Genomic DNA, 5,162 nt, shown 5'->3' with positions numbered 1-5,162 from the left:
TATATATATATGCAGAATGTTAACAAAAAAAGAAAAAGAAAAGCAAGATAAAGGGGAGAATCTAATCAAAGGCATTTATAAATTTAATATTTTATTTAATATAATAATCAAATTTGTAAATGGAGTTTTAAAAACTTTCAAGAAATTTTGTTTAACACATTTCAAAATTCGATGAAGATGGGTTTTCTAAATTTCACATTGTTAAAGTCGGATACTAATTAGTAAATTTTATTTTCCCCTGTCCACATATAGCACATTATGACATTAAAAGCATATTATAAAAATATTCCATAGTATTTTACATTTATGTCGATAGATTGGTAAAAAAGTATAAGTTTCCTAAAAATATTTTTTTAATATTGAATAAATTCATGATATTTTTTATTTAAATTATTTAAATTTTCTTAACTTTTTTTCAAATGATACATGCAACTATATGCACACATTCTTGCTATACGTAGAAATAGACATTATAAACAGTGATGAAAAGCGATATAAAAAAGATTTTTTTGAAGTACAAAATATGAAAGTTCTTTAAAAATATTTTTTTAGATTAATGATGGATTTTAATTAATTGTTATTTAACTTGTTGAAATTTCTAAGCCTTTTTTAAGCGTTGTACGTATCTACATTGTAAGCAACCATCTCAACACCAAAAATGGTGGCAACAACTTAACACCAAATTGCTGTGAAACTTCATCCTAAACTATTATGGATTTAGGTACTTCACTACACCAAGAATGTTCTTTTACACCACTTGGTGTAAAGTCGCCAAAGTCATTTTGTTATTTAGTATTACTAAATTTTATAATTACAATAAGATATGATACACATAAGAATTAATCAAGTTATTTTAACTATAGCAAGAATCATTACTTTAGGATGGGTATATACAATATTCCTTAAAATAAAATTAGTTTGTTAATTAAGCATGCACAACAACACAGAGAGAATATTAATATGAATTCGAACAAGGCTTAGTAAAACCAAAGAGGATAGCAATAAGAAATGAAAAATTATTTAATACAATTGACACAATACAATTATTTATGCTTTCTTGTGAGAATATAATTATCCTTACAAGTAAAAAGATCAACACCTTTTTAATAAGAATTTACTTCTCTGTATAAAAAAATCTTTTGTTAGTTCTTTTTGTTAAAAAAATCTTTTGTGTGGTATAAGCGCTAGATTCAGTATTAACTTGAAATTCGCAGTGTATATATTGGAAAAACTGTTATGAAAAAAAAATCCTTTTTTAAACAGACTGTTTTCCAAACACAATTTTTAAATTTAAAGGTAGTTTTTATTTACTCATTAATATTTAAATTTTTTTATAAGATACATGCATATTTCTCACTTCATATATATGTATCAACAGATTGAAAAAACAGTCACTAAAAACAATTTTTTTTAAAATGTTATATCTTTTAGAAAACATTTTTATTATTTATCAAAATTGATAATTTTTATACAAACATATATTTAACCTGCTAAAATTTCTAAAACTCTTTCAAATTAGAATAAAATGTTACAAATTTTTAACTTATGACACCAATATGATTATGTTAAAATCTATGTCTTAAACATCAATTAAAGTATGTCAGGAGAAAGACCCGAATGAAGAAATTTAACTTAAAATTTAACATAATTACACTTCAAATTACTTCCTCAATAAATTGTAGATAAACTACCTAATCTTTCGCAATCCAATATTAATTATTCAGTTAAATTGTAAAAAAACATCAAAATCACCTTTCACATAATACGGTATCTTTGTATTTTATACTTCACAGACATTATTAACGAAGTATTAAAAATTGATTGTATTGATTGATAACACACCTCTTAAGATCAACGATAAAATATTATACCATTTGATACACCTCATTAAAGTTTAATCATTTTTAATAAAACCTCCGGCGATTACGTGAAGAAATAAACAGTAAAATATAAACAAATCTTAGGATAGGCGGGTATCTTATCATTAATTTGTATAATCAAATTCTTAATGCTAAAAGAAAATTAGATTAATGAATGTGATAAAATCTTTGTTTTGATTAATTATGTCTTCATCAACTATCAGGCAGGTAATAAATATTAATCAAGTTTAAATTCAATTGAAGATAAAAGACTGTAAACAAACTGTGAAATAATCTCATGGGATATTATATATTTAAAGTATAGTAAGGTAAATTTGTTACTTGATGCAGTTTTTTTTTGTGAACAGCTTAGAAAAATTCGACGCAACACTTTTTCTGTGAAAAATAAGTTTTCTTAAACTGTAACTTTTTTGGATTAATATAAACTAAACTGTAAAAAAAATTCCAGATCAAATTACGGTAAAAAGTACCGGCTCTCAGGGTGCCGATACTTTTTTTTTTTAATCGCAAAATCCATTTTTACTGGAACATGATACGGAACAAAAAATATGATATACCATAATTTTTATGGTAATAATTAATGTAAAATTATCGAATCACTTTAATTAAATAAATATTTTTGCAAAAATTATGGTATAATAATTTAATAATATTTTACGGTAAAAGTGGATTTTACGGATGATGCATTCGAATTGCTTTATACCGGATTTTATCCGGAATTTTTTTACAGTGTATTGCTATAAATTTATTCATAACATAAGTTTTGAGTAAATGATTTTATTACATATGAATTTCTATCAAATATAAAAATTTTTGTAATTGTCAATTTAAAGTAACTTTGTATTTATAATTTAAGACTAATTTTTATATAGGGGGAGGGAATTCGTGTATATGTAATTCTAAATGTAAATACTGTAGAATTTTAGAGCTGCATCAAACTTGTGTGGTTATTATTATAACGCAATGTTTGTTAAAGCACTAAAAAGTAGTACAATCCAAAAATTTCCAGACGTGCATAAATATTGAGATGTGCATAAATATGTGCACTAAAACTCTAAAAAAACGCAACAGCAAATACTGAGATGCGTTGATGATTTCAATAAACTAAAGCAAATGTATAATAAAAAAAACCTTTTTGAGATAAATTTTAAATATAAAAAAGAGCAAATACTTACAAAGATTAGACCAAAATGAGACGATTCCCAAAAACTTTAAATAGTAGCAAAAAGAAAACAGTCTAAAGTAATAAAACTCAATACTCCAGACTAAATTCAAAAACTGTCCAAATCGCGCATAAACGTGCAGACTTTGGGTATACCAGGCATGTGTATAAAAACAGAGAAAACAAATAAATATATTTTATTATCGTAATCTGAATCATCCCTCGGCATCGAATAGCTTTTCAAACTGCTTGTCAGTATATTTCAATTCGTAGATAATGCAAAATAAAATATTTCGCTTATTTGTTTTAAATGTTCCATTCAAACAAAAGAGAAAATGAAATCACGACGGCAATTGTGAAATCACAACTTTTTGTAGCATGAATGAACATGCCGAGTTGGAAAAAGCAAGCTTAAACCATGTCAGTGTAATTATCTCGATAAAGTCTTATCATTCCAGTATTCATATGTCAAGAACAATCAAGTCTTATGAACAACATTTAGTTAATATTTCATCACTCTTAACAAAATTAGTTCACGTTGATTCACGATACTGGTTCGTTGAACTATCATATCGCTCAATTTTACTGCCATCTTAATAAGATGGCAAGTTAAAATATAATTCTGTTTAAGTTTAAGCGATTTAATTTTTTACATTGTGAATGCAAATTATATATTGTTGTTTTTTATGTTTTCAATGCTGCTTGTCATTCCTTTTTATTGTTTGAGTTCTTTTTGTAAAGAAGCTTGAGATCGTTCAAATGTAGTAGTAGAGCGCTGATTATCCGAACCCTTATTATCCGAACGTCCAATTATCCGAACTATGTCTGAATTCGTCTTTTTTTTAAATTTTTTTTTTAAAGTATAGAATAAATAAAAGAATAAATAATTTACTTTTTTTAAAGTAAAGAATAAATAATATCCCCTACATCTGAAACCATATTTAATTTACAACCTTTTTAGCAGTTTTCTTATAGTAGCCATACATACATGCATTGTGATACAGTTAAACCTACATACCCCTTTACAACTGAAAATCTGATGGTTTTCAAAATTATAGTTCTTATTTAGTAAAAAATACAAAACTGAAAAGTAAATTTACCGAATATATGGTTTTTGTACCATGCTCTAAAGTATCATAATAAAATTAACTAATTTTATCGCACATTATAAAACCACATCTTATTGCTAATTTTACCAAAATCATTACAAAAGTATTTTGGCAAAAATAACCGAGCTTTTTAGTGTTTCGATAGAACTATAAAGCACTGTATATTTTACCATATTCTGGTAGATTAGACCAGTGTTCCCCAACCCTCGGGTAGCGGAACGGTAATGGTCCGTGAATTAAATGGTATAGAGCCATCCAAGTAATATTAAATTATTTCTATGGACGAGAGGTTAACCAGGATTAGAGAAACGTCACTTAAAGCCGCACCAATACAGCGAATGTAAATGCATTTTGTTTTAAAGGTATGTTTAAATACAATTAAATTAAATCGAAATCGTATAAAAAATATCTTATTTTAATTTTATAACTGGCGTTGAACAGCCGTCCCAATTCTGAGTTTACAATGACCAATGTTCAACTCCATAGCCTTCCTTCTAATTTTGAATCCAAGCCAGAAGACAAGGGAACTCCTGGATCAAATATTGGGAGAAATTTGCCTTCGTGAAGGACTTTTTGGAGGAACTAACCCGTATTTTGAGCTACATGGAAAGGAAAACCACGAAAACTGACGACGAACCTAGGTCACCTCATTAGAAAGCGAGCGCTCTATCTCCTTAACCACCGAGTCTCCCTAAAATAAAAACAATCAACGTCTGTTCTTCCCTCAAAGGGTGGTGCAAAATTTTTCCAACGTTGACCGATCCATGGCGACTAGAAGGTTGGGACTCACTGGTACTTTTTTCTCAGTGTATATTCTTTTATTCTTTCCTACGTTTTCTTTTTTTTTCTTCATCATTTCACATCCAATTTTTTCACACTTATCTGTTTACTTTTATAATTTCTTTTATATTTTCCATGAAAGTTAAATGGTGGTGAGTAAGAATTTTAGATCGGCAAGTATCATTCTGACGGATTTTAATTGCCATAATATCGTTCGCATAATATTGTTCA

Source organism: Parasteatoda tepidariorum, chromosome 7 (genome assembly GCF_043381705.1).
Source record: "Parasteatoda tepidariorum isolate YZ-2023 chromosome 7, CAS_Ptep_4.0, whole genome shotgun sequence".
Lineage (NCBI taxonomy): Eukaryota > Metazoa > Arthropoda > Arachnida > Araneae > Theridiidae > Parasteatoda > Parasteatoda tepidariorum.
This window is presented reverse-complemented; position numbering follows the sequence as displayed.